Source organism: Cupressus sempervirens, chromosome 1 (genome assembly GCF_028749045.1).
Source record: "Cupressus sempervirens isolate cs-2001-9-10 chromosome 1, ASM2874904v1, whole genome shotgun sequence".
Lineage (NCBI taxonomy): Eukaryota > Viridiplantae > Streptophyta > Pinopsida > Cupressales > Cupressaceae > Cupressus > Cupressus sempervirens.
Window position 1 is genome coordinate 80258175 of NC_143118.1, and position 17121 is coordinate 80275295.

The window sequence follows — 17121 nt, forward strand, 5'->3', positions numbered from 1 at the left end:
AGAGCATTCATGGTGGCTATGTAGGTTGTGAAAATGATATGAATTGTAGTTTTAGTTAGAGAGAACATAGGAAAGAAGAGAGAGGACAAAGGAGACATATCTGATCAGAAGGATCAAGGATTTATCAGTAAAGAGAAGATCTGACATCTAGCAATAGAGTGCTAATCGAAGGATCATGGTTTTGAATCATTTAAAAAAGTGATGTAGAGTAAATATCCTAATTGAGTAGTCTTAACATGATTTTGTAAATCTCTTAACCAAGTGCTTTCTTTATTGTAAGTTTAAGTCCTCTAACAAGGCACACTTTTAGCAGGGTGTTGAAATCCTTTAACAAGGTGAGACCTAATAGTTTTTGTAAGCCTTTATTAGGACAGACCCCTCACAGGGTAGATCATAATTTATGATCAAACTCATTGTAACCATAATTGGCTACACTTTTGAGCTATAGTAGTGAAGATTTGTGGGTGTCATCCCCACCCTAATTTTACCTTATTGTTGGAGGGTTTTTGGGTAACAAGATTATTGTGTCATGTGTTATTTGTTTCATGCTATGAATGACTATGTGTAGTTAGCTATTTTGGTTTACATGCTAAATTATGAGATGGATGTGTGGTGAATGTTTTATGGTTAAAGTTTGAAGTGCTGATTCCCCCCCATCCTCTTAGAGTTTACTTCACCATTGTTATTTCCAATAGATTCATGCAACATAAATAATGTAGAAGCATCCCTTGTTGGCTTGCAATCCTGCATGTTGGAGGGATTTTGGCTTAAAGATGTAAACTTAGTCACTAAACAAGTGGTGCTCGATCATAATTGGACATAGTTTTGGCTATGGAGCTTGACATACTTTGGGAGCTTGGCATGCTCTAGGAGCTTGACATGCTACAAGAGCTCAACATTTCTTATGGTTTGGCTAATGCTCGGCTTGGTTTTCTCTAGTACTCAGCTTAGTGTTGGTTCCTATTGGTGCCGAGTTGTCTATGAGTTGATCTTGGAATTTAATTTATGTAGGGGTATTTAATTTAGTTTGTAATGAATTGGGCCAATTTGTGGCTTAGTTGAGTATAAGTAAGAGGTTTTGTGGAGTCTTTAGACATTAGGATTATTATTAGCTTGGAGAAGAGGATGAAGGGTAGATACAAATTTTGAAGAGCTAGTAGCTATGACTTAAGAACTAGAGGAGTGCTTGGTGGACTTGAGGGTACAAGTGTAGATTCTTCTTGGTATTCTTATGTAGTTGTGGATCTAGATTAGCTGGGATTAAGGTTGTAAGTTAGATCTTGTTGAACTAATATTGTAATTGTTGTTTGTATTTGGCCCTAACCTTGAAGGCCTTATAGCTGGACATATTGCATGTAATCAAAAATATTATGAATAAAGAGTTGTGATTTGGTATTAGATCTTGCATTATTGTCACATTGTTGTTGTGTTTTCATTGTGTGGTTATTTTTTATGGGCTAGGACATATCCATTAGGGATTCTCCTACTTTGTACTACATCAAATGGTATTAGAGCAGTATCAAGTGGTATCTCATAGATTGCTAAAGCTAAGGCAGTTTGCACCAAGACTTGAAGTGAAAGTTTATCTAGTGGAGTTGATTAATCTTTTGGATTTGTGGATCAATTGCTTATGGTTTGCAAAAAAATTGGAAGATACCTCCAAGAAGATTGGACACTAGGGAAATTGATAATTTTAGTGATGCTGTGGAAGAAAGGATCTCATAGAAGATTAGAGTAGGATTCAGATCTAAGATTCCATTGATGAAGAGCAACATGATTGCTGAGATTGTGAATGATTTAGGTGGTGTACCTAGGAATGTGGGTGTTAATGATGGATATGAGGAAGTTTTTGAAGACTTTGAAGTTACTAGGTCTAGTGGTGAGGACACAATTGATTGTGTGGAGAGACCTATTGGAACTAGGGCTAGTCAGTTTGCTAGACCTAGATCTTGGATGAAGCTAAAGCATAGGATGGATGTTTCTAATTTATTAGGTACTTTGAATCTTAAAGACATGATTGATTGGATTGGTCAGTCAAAAGACTACTTTGAACTTGAGGATATTGAGGATCTACTCAGAGTGAGGTTGACACAATCTAAGTTGAAAGGACATGTTTCTCTTTCGTAAATGAATTAAAAAGAGACAGAGAGGAGGAAGGTGAAATGAAGATCACTAGATGGAGGTTGATGGTGACAAAGTTGAAGGCTAAGTTCATTCTTGATGATTATGAACTTGAGTTGTTTAAGAGGTTGCATAATCTAAAATAGAAGGATATGACTCTAAAGGATTATACTGATGAGTTCTACAAGTTGACTATTCAGTCTAGCAATAGAGAATTGTCAAAGCAGAAGTTAGCTAAGTACATTAATAGTTTGAGATTCAATATTTAGGAGGAGGTTGGTATACTAAATATTTCTTCAATTAAGGATGCTTATTAGTATGCTTTGAAGGAAAAATATAAGTTGAAGAGAAAAAATCAAGGTAATGCTAGAGGGAAGGAGAAGCAAGATAACTTGACAAAGGCTAAACTAAGTGCTGAAGGCAAACCAAAACATATTTATTAGAAGAGAAGGATAGGTGGAGGTGGGTTTAGTGGTAATTGTTTAAGATGTGGTGAAGAAGGGAATAGATATTTTTAAGATTCTTAGGGTAAATCTGATGTTGTGAATGAGGTTGTAGTCCATGGCAGTCAACCTGAGCAAGGTTTTCTAGTTTGGTGAGTAATGGTTGGTTAGAGGATACTGGATTCTTGTCAAAGAACTAGTTTGTTAAGAACTTGTCATAAGTCTGGGGGTAAAGTCTGCAAGGTGATTGTGGATGGTGGTAGTACTAATAATCTTGTTGCTGAGGAGATGGTTTAGAAACTTAGTTTGAAGAGAGTGAGACATCCTTATCCTTACAAGATTGGTTGGTTACAAGGTGAGCATGCTTTAGAATTGAGGGAGCAATGCCTTGTTGATTTCCAAATTGGGCAGTATAAGGATCAAGTGTTGTGTGATATTGTGGACATGAACAATTGTCATGTGTTTCTTGGTAGACCTTAGCAGTATGATTGCATGGTTGTGCATGACTATGCCAAGAATGTGTTTACTATTGAGAAAGTTGGCAGGAAGTATTCCTTGATTCCTTTGCAGAATGAAGAGCTTGGTAGGAGGAACCTTTTTTTTGGTAGCCAAGTTGAGTTTGCAGATTCTAAGAAGGCTAGAGATCAATATGGAAAGGAGACATGTCACACACCAAGGATAGATGTGAAGAAGTAGAAGAAGAACAAGGGAAAGAGTATACAAGTTGAAGAGTTAGAGGATATGTATGTGAAGAACCAATTTGGGATTTATGTGTTGAATCCCAGAAGATTTTCTTCCATCTATAGAGAACATCTTTTTAAATCTAGGGTGTTTGATGTAGGAGCATCCCTAGTTGGCTTGAAATCCTACATCTTGGAGGGATTTTGGCTTAAAGATGTGGACTCGATCACCAAAGGAGTGGTGCTCGTTCATTATTGGGCATAGTTTTGGCTATGAAGCTTGGCATACTGTCAGAGCTTGGCATGTAGTAGAAGCTTGACATTGCTTATGGTTTGGCTAATGCTCAGCCTAATTTTCTCTAACACTCAACTTGGTCTTGGTTCTTGTTGGTTTCGAGTTGTTTGTGAGCTGACCTTGGCATTTAATTTATGTTGGGGTATTTAATTTGTGTTGTAGCTAAATTGTGGCTCAACATATATTTAATGCAAGGGATTTAATTTAGTTTGTAATGAACTGAGCCAATTTGTGGCTTAATTGGGTATAAGTAAGGGGTTTTTTGGAGTCTTTAGGCATAAGGATTATCATCATCTTGGAGAAGAGGATGAAGGGTACATGCAAATTTTGAAGAGCTAGTAGCTATAGCTTGAGAACTAGAGAATTGCTTGATGGACCTAAGGGTACAAGTGTGGATTCTTCTTAGTATTCCTATCCAATTATGGATCTAGACTAGCTAGGATTGAGGTTATAAGTTGGATCTTGTGGGATCTTGCAGAATTAATATTGTAATTGTTGTTTGTATTTGGCCCTAACCCAGAAGGCCTTAAAACTAGGCATATTTCATGTAATCAATTATTTTATAAATAAAGAGTTGTGATTTAGTATCAGATCTTGCATTATTGTTGCATTATTGTTGTGTTTCCATTATGTGGTTATTTTTTGGGGGCTAGGGCATCTCCATTAGGGATTCTCTTACCTTGTACTACATCAATAACATTACTAAAAGTATGAGTGTTGTAATATGAGGAGAAAGCTCTACCTTTTAAAGAAAAATGGATGATGGAGATCATGAGGCAAGAGTGATCTTATCAAGGATGGAGGATGAAAGTGGGAGATATCCATGTGCACAAGTGTTTCCACTAATCATTATCAAGAGTTGATTTTTGTGCCCCATGTAAGACAACAAAGGTTTTTCTTTTATTTTTAAAGTGGGAATGATACTTCATGTGTCCAAAACTTGGGATAAGTGGGGAATGGGGTCTTTTATTTAATTAAAGTGAGACGAGTTCCTTTTTAGTAAATAATTACTTAGGATACAATGGTCAATCTATAGGATGAAACCAAATAAATTATTTTTTGAAAATTTGATCAACATAACCTAGAAAGGGGGTTAATGATCTAGGTGGCCATTTTTGGGTGATTATACATGCCATATGATTATCATAAGATGAGAATTTGGACAATTAGTCAAGGGATAATTCATGATATGTTTTCATCTTATCATATTCCACAATATTATTTATTCATTGAAAGTTATTTTATAGAAAAAAGGTATTGGTTTCTTAGAAGGAGGGACTAGGATCACACCGCCATCAATGCCAATCCTACACCTAAATTCAAAAAAGTAAATTTCCCAAGAATCATCCTTATTTATCGATAAGATATTCACATTAAGAAAGTCTATAGGATTATAAAATGTATACAACAAGGGAGCCTTACTTAAGTAGTTACTTAAGTGTCCCTTGATTAATTTGTGTGATATAAATTTTAAATTAAATTCTTCCAAGAGCATCACCCATTTTGCAAGATGAGAAAAAAAATCTATTTTGGAAAATATATGCTTTAAAAAATAAAATTTAACAATGACATTGACTTTTTCATTAAGGAGACAATGTCTACATTTTTTACATCCAAAAACCAATATAAGATATTGTTTCTATATATCTATGTATTGGGTTTCATAATCAATCAATGTGCAATCATAATACATAGAATGTTCTCTTCCTTCTTATCATGTTAAACAAGCACACCACTCAACACTTTAGAAGAAGTTTATGTATAAATATAGAAAGGATTATTAGGTGGAGAAGTTATCAAAATAGGAGGATTAACAAGGCATTCCTTAAATTTCTCAAATGATTGCTTACATTCTATTGGCTCTTGATTAATTGTTTTTTTTTAATAACCCAATGTTAATAAAATATATATATATATATAGGGTGTAGAAAATTCATATATTCAACACCCCTATTCAGACATCAGGGCAAACTATAAGGTTAAATTCCTTCTTCACTTTAGGCTCTGCAAAGTCTAGGCGGGTAGACCAGAGTTTCCTTTTATGTCACCGGTGCAAGAACATTAAATTTGAATATATATTAAGTAGACAAAAACCCCAAAACCTTCTATGCTTATTCAATGACAAAGGCATGGAATTTCTACTAACATGACCTATGAAATTGACAAGCTAAGTGTAAATATCCTTTTCAGCTCTACAACATGAAAGGGAAAAATATATTAATTATTTAAAATATATCAACATAACCTATATATGAGACAACAAGATTACAATATCTAATTGAGATTAGTACCAAATCCATGGGTATCTCAAAAATTACAACGTACATCAAGATATCCAAATCTATCCATTCACTTTGTGAATCAAACTCAATGCTCATAATGAACCTCACACTTATTAGAATCCTTCCATGAAATCTATAACCTTGTAATAATACATTAAGCATTTACTTGATTCCTTGAATCAATGGCTAAACACATTAAGACATATAACCTTAAACAAGATGCAATTGGGATCTATGTTCTTTGTCCATAAATCACAAAATATTGAAAACAATAGAGATAAGAGATGAGAATCATAATGAAACTAATAACATTTTTTGATTTGTATTCATTTCTTTAAGAAAAATATATTTAAGATGTATGAAAATAACCTATAAAACACTAAATAGATCTAAACTCAATACTATAATTTCATTGTTGTTGTTCATACAAGAGAGAGTATTGAAGAAAATGGTGGAATCATAGCTATGGGACTTGTCTAAAAGTCTAGAATCAATCCTGTACAATGAGAGAAAGAAGAAATATATAAGAAGTAAAAGAATCCCAGATATAATTTGAAACTTCCATATGTCCACTTGAAATTATTCTACCTACTATTGCAAAGCATCTCTCATCTCTCATCTTCCAACTATATATCAAATCTTTATCATTGCTATCGAAAAACAAACTTGAAACTTCATAGTGATGAAGGAAACCGACTACAAAAGATGCTAAATCCGATGCCAATACATATGCCAAAGTGCTTTCCAAATGGATTCAAAGGAAAAATATCACTACTAGAATCAACCATGCCAAATCTAGAGAAAATCCACTTAACTATTTTCCTAGAAACTTAAAATAAACCTCCAAGGTAAAAATAAGACAATTTGTTTGAAAATGCCCTAGTTTTACAAAATTGGGAATAAATTTTGCCTAGTTGGACCTACACATGTTCTCACTACAAAATTAGAAAGTTCATTCTCTCCTCTTTCCAATGGTATATAATACTTGCATATTTGGCCAAAAATGATACCCTTGGTGAATGATTGAAGTCACCAAGTGAGCGAGACCCACAATTGCCTAAGTGTCAACATTAGATCACTTTGGAACCTGCTTGATAGAAACAACTTTATGATGGGGACACAACCCAAGCATAGAATGGACACAACAGAAAAGGGGAAATTATATTAACTGAGAAAATAAGCTAGTACCAACCGAACAGAGAAAATATACTTCAAAACATGCCCTAAGGGCTTACAATAGCATAAATCTGGAGATAATTTCTCCTTTCAGTACCTCCTCTCAAACTCCACTCTGAACTGCCTTTTACAATGCCAGAAATCTCTTTAAATAGACCCCAGAGGGTTAAGGACTAGGAGTACATTCTAGAAAGTGCTAGTAGGAATCCACCGACCAAATAGAAGGTTCCAGAAGTTGCAGTAGAAGTCGGTGCAAATCTAGAAGAATCCAGAAATGGTAATCGAACTTTCGGGAGGCATAACTTTTGAACCGTAGCTCCGATTGACAAACCGTTTACATTTTCAGAAAGCTCTCGAAGTGCTCTATAGCCCGATGGACAAGCTTTTCTTGTCCCCCATTTTTTGACCCTTTTCGAGGTCATTTAATGCCCCTAACCTGACTTTGAAGCATTCTTAGGAGGTCTTCAAAACTCGAAAAACTATAATAACTTTCAAACCGTGGGGCCTTTTGACTTGATTGTTTTTCTGGAATGCTCTAAATCACAATTACATTCATATGGCCAATTCAAACCTTCTAGGTTACCAAAATGATGGCCTAATTGCATGCTCCTATTTTTTCAGGATTTTCTAGCACACTAATAGTGGAACTGTGAGAGTTGGAACCTTTATTTGACCCAAATGGGTATCCAAAAATGAAAACACATGAAACAAAAACTAAGTCTAAGTACATTTTTTGGGTGACACAGGATTGCCCTTATACCTCTGGATGCTCCTGCATCACTTTAAATTTGGAGAAGTCATACCTATGAGCACATCACAACATCTTGACTCCTAACCTAGAATCACTTCTAACTATAGAGATGAGGTGACTAACTACTAGCAATTAGTCACAATATCAGAGCTCTTGACTATTGACTACTAGAAAACCTCACGATGTCGTGCACAAACTTCATCATAGCTTCATGGACCAATTTCCTTAACCACCACACTAACTTGCAAAGTCACACTTGAGGGCTCATTGCATCATCATGACCTAATTCTTCTAATCACACTTGGGCTCTATGATGTTGCACTCTACTATTGGGATGTCACGTGACATGATACTAGTTGTTGACTGCTTTCGCAATCCATATCCAAGTTTGCATGATGCAATGTTCAAATCTTACTCTTAATGACCTCCAACTTTCCATTGAGCTCACCTGGGAGCTCACACTATCATAGAGTGGTTTACTTTACACACTTAACCTTTGCATTGTTGTGTTTAAAAACACAAAAGGATAACATCTCCCCACCCATGTGGGATTATTTGCCTCTACATTCCTTTCAAAACCTCTATAGACATAGGTCCAAGCAAAGACATTATTTCCTTTGTTAAAGCATTATATGTAGTGCCTCTCCCATTTGAATTCTATAAGTCATCCTGATGGATGCAACCTTGTTGATCTTTTGTTGTGATGGATCATGATTGTGACCATGAGTGGTCTACACCGTTGAGGTGTTTGGATTTATGTTTCTATATTAGTTGCTTTGATTATGCTTTTGTCTAATCTATGAGATTGTGATTGATGGTTCACTGAGGTTTGTGCCAGTGGTTACCAGGATTGATGTGGTATCATGAGGTTGTTTTGTGATTACCTTGAGATGTGTGCAGAGATTGCACTATAATCTATTACCATGCTACACTGGACTAGGTTCCTGTAGTAGTGGTTAGTCATGTTTATGACTGTGTTTGCTTATGTGTTTTAAGTGTCTTTTTGTTGATTCTGTAATCAATCATTATTAAATGCTTAAGTAATTAGAAATGGATTATTCATGTGGGATTATTTGATTATGTGTTGCGGACATTTACCTTGTTTTTTTTGATTTGAGAGATATCTGTTCTTATGTGATGTTTTACATTTGAGACGACCCGAGGGTCAAATGCTATACTTTGATTTCAGTATCATAGATATTAGACTACTATGCTATTCAGTTAATCATATTGCATGACGATGGCATTTTGAGATGACAGTGTGTTTTATGATGATATATGGTATTTGGACATACCTCTAAGTATTTTAGGTGATGGATTTAGTGCTATGGTTATTTACTTCATTCTTGCGTTGTATGCTTTATGCGAACGTGAGTGATGTAAATAGATTATTTTAATATAATTAAATAAATGATTAAATTAGGTGATTTTCTACATTTATTTCTTTGGCTATGTTATTATATGCAATTGCACTTGATCGTGTTGTTTAGTGTGTAGGATTTATATCCTGGCAGTAGTACATGGAGTTAGTGATTTAGCCATTCATATTTTACCAATGTCATCCTTATATGGTCGACATATCCTTAATTAAATGTTTAATTTAAACCTTTCAATGATTATTAAATCTGAACTCATTTGCATTATGTGATTAGACCAGTGAGTATGTCTGTGCATTTAGAGTTTCACATTGTTGCGAAAATTGTTAAGGAGATTTATGTGTTTTTGGGCTTTTAATTAATTAATTTTAATTTTTGGCAGCTTTTCCATAGATGAATTCCTATTCATAGGAATAGCCTATTTTTGTTTGGGTTGATTCAGGGTTTAACTAGGTTGGCTGGTTATTTTCCCTAATTGATTATTCACTTGAAAAGTGAATAAATATCCAAAGAGAAATTTAATTCCTCACTTCTCACTTTTGAATTAGAAAGTTGGAGAGTAAAACCCAAAATCCTCTTCATGAGGATTTATTTTTTTATTCGTTATAGGAGCTATAGGCATGGGATCGTCGCGAGGTTGGGCTCATTGGATCCAGCTTGGGGAAACTTTGGATTGCTGTGATTTTCAGCTACTTTTGCAGGATATTTATTTTATGGTTCAGATTCCCATTTTTCCCTTTTGGTTGTAAGGTAGGGCTTTCCTATTTTATTGTTTTTGCTTCTATTTTTGGTAGCCATTTGTTTGGAGGCTGAGAACTAGTGTTCCCTTTCGTTTCTGTATGTTAGTTCTACTCAGTTGGGCGGGTATGAACATTTTCCTATTTTTTAGGATGAGGGTTTGGGATTTTATGCCGTTATGCTGGCCATTTTTGCATACGGTGTCCAAACTTGATTATTTTTGGATTTTTGGGGTTTTTGTGCCTAAAGGCCAAATGGGTTTTAATTTTGAAGTTGTCCAAAATTTGGGTTTTTAACCTCGTTTTGCGTGATGCCTTGTTTTCTCTGGTTTTCTTGGCACAATGTGGGTTATGGATCTGGATGATCCATTTGGATATCAGTCAGACCACTATTGCACTTTTATGTTTCATTGGGATGTGTGTTTCATTCGTACTCTCGACGTTGTGTTTGGTTGAGTGATTTTATACCTGTTATGGTTTCTTTTGGACTTTTGCGTTGTTTCATGGACACTAGGATTCGTGTAGAATCCATACTCTCAAATTGAGGCCGGTTGAGTAAGTTCATGAATTTTGGTCTTGTTACATCATTGGGATTCATGTAGAATCCATACTCTCAGATTAAGGTTTGTTGAGTGATTTTATGATGTATGGTTTTATTGGCTTTGGGATTCATGTAGAATTCGTCCTTCCCATGTTGCTTTCGGTTGGGTGTTCTCTTTGCATTGTGTTCTCATCTTATCCTTATGTTATGATCTTCGTGATGGTGGTGCACCACACATGAGTACGTGCGCATACATTTTTTGGGTGACTTGCGAGGCTCGATCTTCTGTGGATTTGTCAAAAGTTATGATCATTGGGGTTGGGATGGGAGTATGCATGCCCATGAGCACTTATCGTAGGATGAGCATGGGTAGGGTAGGGTAGCATCTGGAGGGGGCTTCTATCTCGTAGCTCAGCATTTATGGTGTCAAAGGTTGATGGAGGATAGGAAGTTTTAAATAAGTGACGACTAAATTAAAATTTGTGAGTGTTAATAAAACATAAGATAATGAAAAGATCTTCATTTGTGTGATGGTCTAAGGGAGTCCCTTGAGAGTGTTGCCACATGTGATCCAAGCTTGGGCTTTTCGATGCCAAGTGACTCCCTAGGATGTCAACCTCTACTTAGTAGCCTATTGAGTGTCTGACTAGGACCTATACTTCTTGCATTGTCGTAGGTTCTTGGTTCAGCCATCATACTGTCTGGTGTGAGTGTTAGCCATGGATGTTGTTTTTGGGCATTTGTGGTTGGATCATTATCTCCATAAGCATGGTGAGTGTGGACCTACTGGTGCCATGTGGTTGGGAGGCATAGCTACCTTCACCACTACTAGGGATCGGTGTATAGAGATGATCTTTTTGTCCTAGTGTGACCATTGCTAGATGTTTTCACTTGGTACTTCAGTTTCTAGAGTATGCTTTCTTGTGATTTATTCTTTCATTGGGATGCTTGCATATCATGCTTAGATGATGTTAGTTTATTTGATGCATTCCCTTATTATGATGTTTAGCATATGATTAGATGATGTGAATTACTGTATCAACATATCTATTGCTTATTATTGTTTAGCATGTAATAGGTGATGCTATCTATTTGTAGGATTATCTGACTAGCATGTTAGATTTCTTTATGCTTTTGTTGGTAGCATGTTTAGTAGTGATGTCCCTATTATGACACTACCGATGATCTAGTCGATGGCTTGGGATGTTACGCACAGGGGATGGCTAGGACCCATGATGGTCTTATGATGCTATTGACGGTTGGGAGGAAGCACACACTTAATTTGGATGTTTAGTTTCTTTTGGTATTTCTGTTTATTGTTATGTTTATTTCAGTATGTTCCTTACTATTATGGTTTAGATGGATAGATGTTCCTCTTTCCTTTCTGTTGTTACTCTCGAGTGTTTGTTCCTCGATCTATGTGGATCCAATACTCCCCGGTGTGGAGGTTCTAGCTCTGTTTGGCTTAACGTTCTTCCTTTGTTGTCTTTTTGTCTTTTCTTGGGTGACCATGTGTCAGCATGGTGCGATACAATAAAGTTTTGCATGCCCATTTGAACTCTGTCGTGCACACCCTATTTGTGTCGCATACCTCTTGGAGTTTTGTCATGCGATACTTCACAGTATCACACTCCCTTTGAAGAAATGTTGTACGATACACTTCTAGTATTGCATGCCCTTTGGAGAAGTATTTCCCAACCCTTGATTGTGTCACCCTCCTTCTGGAGAAATGTCACATGACACTGATAAAGTATCACACAGTGCTAATAAAGTGTCACACAATTTTTATGAAACCTGCATGGGTGGGCAGCGGGCACTTTGTGATCCGATCTAAAATTTTCAGGGATGGTTCGGGGTACCCTCTTAGGTTTTCTTCAATCCCTTGGTGTTGTTTTTTTATTTTTTTTGTGTGTGTTTCTGTAGTCAGTCTCTTGGGGTCTAAAATGTATTGTTTAAGTATAAGTTGACGAATCTTTTGAGATAGGTTTCAGACCTCTCAGAGATAAGTTGGGGTTTAAAATGTATACTTAAGACTTATTTTAATATATGCGATGAATCTTTTGAGATAGGTTTCAGACCTCTCAGAGATAAGTTAAATATTCTAGGAAATTTCAGGACTTCAAAAATCCAGACTTAGCCAATTTTCAGGGCTTCAAGATTTTAGGCTTGGCCAAATTTTAGGTTTCTGCATTTTACCCTAGCTTGGTGTTTTGTTGTTGAGTGGTCATTTCTTGAGCCCTCAGCTTGTGTGTTTGTCGTTGTTGGCTTTGTTTGTGTGTGTTAGTTTTGGTTGTGGCATTTGGAGATTCGTTGGTTGCCGGGATTGTGGTGAAGTCTTCCATTGCAATCATTGTGATCCCTATTTGATGTTGTCATGTGCATTCATACTTGTAAAAAAAATAATTATTGGCTTGTATTTCATCCTTGTTTCCAAGGATCTCCAGGTGGGGCATTACATTATACCCTGAATTCCTTGTGCCTATGGACATTCACACTTAATGCCTCTGAATATTGGAAATGAGGCCTATGGTTTTCTTGAATCCTCTATGTAGAAGCAACTTGTTTGGAATTCCAGTTCAATGCTCCTTCAACATTGAGTTTGAAAACAAACTCTCCTCACAAGTGTATACCAACTTTGTTCATTTATCTCCAATATTCAAATTGGCAATAAGATTTTGAATGTATTCATCTTTGACCTATACTAATCTACAAATCTTATTCCATTTTCATTTAGCCTCTAAACACCACATAAGTCAATAAAATATCTTTTCAAACATGGGCTTGTTGGAGTAATAGGGCATAATTCTACAAGAGGATCCCCCAAACATAAAACAATTAGTGCCTAGTTACTTCTATATGTCAAAATAAAAATATAGGAATGGTTTGGCTTGTGCAATCTGTAAACAAAACTCACAATCCTATTTTTCCCATCTTTACTTCCAATGCTAGTATGAAAGGTCAACCTAGTATTTCCAATTAATAGATAAATCAAAGTTCATAGAAAAAGGCTATGGTAGCACTTAACAAATTTAGCAATTTTTCTTGAATATAAAGGTTGATGGCTAAAACAATTTATATGCTTTATCATGAGAAGAGGATTAAAGTGATGCAATTTTCAGTGCACAACTACACATATTTATAAAACCCACCAAATTCAATGTGCTCTCTCTACAAAAAAAAAACTCCCCCATCTTTGTACACTTGCAAATCATGACTAAGTAGAGGAGTCAAGCCATTAATTTTAGCCATCAACGAGGTTAATGCATAGAGGACTCCAAATTCATTTTAGATTGGCATATCTATAGAGAGATGCAGGCTACAATAATTATCTCTAGTTTAAGATGGGATTCCACTACATTCTCATATTTGAGCTATGTCATTCTTCATGTTTGTGCTTTTGACCTCTCTTTTAAACTATTTGTGGAGAAAAGTGTCTCACACATTCATGATGTTTCTCAACATATCTTAATGGGAAAGGTTTTGATACCACTTTTAAATTGAAAGAATAATGTTGAAATGGAGCACAATAAATGTGAACATTGAAACCCTTTTGGTATACTCAACTTTTCCTTTAATTCTCACCATATGTATAAATCCACACATCCATTTGATTTCAAGAAATGATGTGAATATTCTTATGAGCCATTCTTGCCTTCACCAAAATAATTTCATCCATTTGATTTAGTTATTCCATTATTCTTGATCTTCAACCTTTAAATCACTACATTTTTCAATGATAAAATTCATTTTGATCACTTCAAACACCCTACTCCTTGAACATCATCTTAACATCCTCATGAAATTAGTTAGGCCCAACTGTGGGTCCATCTAATTTTTTTTACAATTTAGACAAATTACCCTTAAAACCAACCCAAAGACACCCTTATATTTAATGGACACAAAATCAATTACTGATTGAACACTTTGAAACTCATATCTTGCCTTCTCTAAAAAATTATCTATTTGTCCTGACTAGCCCTAAAATCGGCCTTAAAAATTGATAGTCATCTGACCAAGTGCTGAAATTGATGCATTTTCTCTATTAGTATAGATACTATCACCATGTTAGTTTTCATCTCATGATTCCATTTGAGTCAAAAGATATTTACCGGCAAAGTTGCCCCTTCAATATTGATCCTGCAAGTAAACATGTCAAAAACAACTAATTGCCTTCAAGCTTGGCTTTGAAAGTCAGTCAAATGATCACTTGGGGATATGAAACTTGGGGCATAGGTACACCTTTATATGGAGAATATGAATGTGTATTTTTGGCTTTTCAAAAATAAATAGGAAAATTTGGGAAGCATTCAAAGTTGACTTCTAGAATTTATAGAACTAGGCAACCTCACAAAATAGAGATTTTTGCATTTGGAATGGACCTAGGAAAGTGTGTAGATGGATTTTTCAAGACCCTCAAAATGGAACACTTGAAATTTTTAGTGTAGAACATGATGGTGTAATATTTTTAGGTTCATCTATCATGGTTTAAAAATTATAGCATCATGAACATGCCTCTTGATCATTCTGCACATTTGGTTATTAGTAAAACTATAGAAATTGCATTTGGAATCGCATTTGAAAACTAGTCAAATAGATTTTTCATAAGCTAAAAATTGGAACATAGCATGTCTCTAACCCCTAAAATGCATTAGAAAAAGAATTTTCTCAATAGGGTCAACTAGTTCAAAGTTTTGGTCAGTCAAACATGGCTACTTCAAATATGTCAAAAAGGGCAACTGGGTAGTTTTAAGTTTTTGCAAGTGGAATCAATTTGGGAAAATCATCAAATAGATTCATTAGACCTTGAAATTTAAAACATATAATTTCATTCATGACTAAAAAATATTGGTATGACCATTTATTCAAAATACTCAATGGGTCACAAAATATCTACTATCAAATAGGGCTTCCTAGAATTCTAAACAATGTGCATTAACATGACACCAATAAATAACCAACTTTGAGGAATTCAAAATCTTTTCAAAACATATTAAAGTGACTTAAAATTTGAAACATAGGTTCTTTGATATGCATAATAGACACTCTTAAAGTGGTAGGTCATAATACTTTACCACTTGTACAAGATACTCAGAATGGAAATTTGTCATCATGAGACACCTACACATACTAAATCAAAGGTGTAGAACAACTGAAACTTCTCATAGGCCTCAAAATGATAGCCAAGTACATATGTGTGAAAAGCCTTTATAAGGGTTCATTCAAAAAAGTTTCTCAATATGGTACTCAAATTCCTATTGGAATTTTGAGTCCCATCAGTGGATCTTTCTGGGGATGCATGTCCCTTGCAAGCATGGAAAGAATTTAGATATTTGGAATAAGTAGACTAATCCAACAAATCTCCTTGAACAACTTTATTGAAATCGAAAAACACTACTTCTATTTGCACAAGTGATGGCTCCAGGACACCAAAACTTCAATAAAACTTCTTACCTCTATCATAAACTTGATTCTCATTTCTTTCTTCCTAAGGTGGGGTGAAAATATTAGTCTCATAAATTTTAGCAATCATATCAACACCTTCAATCATTGCATTAGGCAAAACATAATCATTCTCTTCATCTTCATAGTGCATATACAAACTAGAAACGTTCTCTGTAACTTGCTCACTGAAAGTGTGGATCAACATGGTCTAAAAACTTATACCAAAATTGAGAATCATCTTCATAATATGATTCATGCATGCTATCAATCTTGAAAGATAATTATTCATACTCGACTTGATGAAGGACATTACACATACCTTGAATTTGTGTCTCTTTATGTGCAACCGATTGGCATTTGAATAAGCAATCAAACTTGTATTCACAAATGTCATCAACATCAAATTCTGAAAAAACTTAAAGATTTTCCAATGTTTCTTCACAATCAAATAACTTATTAGCAATCTTATGAGAGAAATCACCATTAAGCTTATTACAAAGCATTGGTTGATCATCTACAATCACTTCATCAAATATTTCATTATCAAACTCATAAAATGCAACATCCTTATCATAATCACTATGAAATCTAGAAGAAAAGCAATTTGATTGTCCACAGTAGTATGATAATGTATCATCATTGAAATCAGGACCAACTAAATCTGAAAATTCAATGTGCTCTCCAAAAAGTGGGTTAATAACTCCTTGCAACACTCCTTTATAAACATTATGATATGTAATGGGCTGATCATTATCACAATCTTCATAATATAAAGCATTGTTAAATACTTTAAACTCAATACCTATTCCATTATCATAGAAACTCTCAACATATGAAGAAAAAATAGAACTACACAAAGATTCATTTTCTATTTCATCCATCAAGCATATAGCATCTATATCCACATTATTTTCATTCTCTTGTTCAATATGACCAATTAGTGAAGACCATGAATAATGTTTAAACTCATCATTATATGTTGTGACCTCACCATTCAATACAAAGTCACTTACCAATTCTTTATTTTGATCTTTACATTCAATTTCTTAATAAACACACTAACTTACCATTTCCTTATCTTCAAATTTTGGAGACAAATCACTATCAAGATTTTCATACTCAAACTGATTAGTATAATGCAAAAAATGAAGTGGCTTTTGATTTTTAGATATGGAAGAAAAGCTCATACCCTCACTTATAAATGAACATTTACTTTCACCAATTCTTCCTTCTTCCCATGTCACATCCAACTCACATAAGGACATATAAACACCATA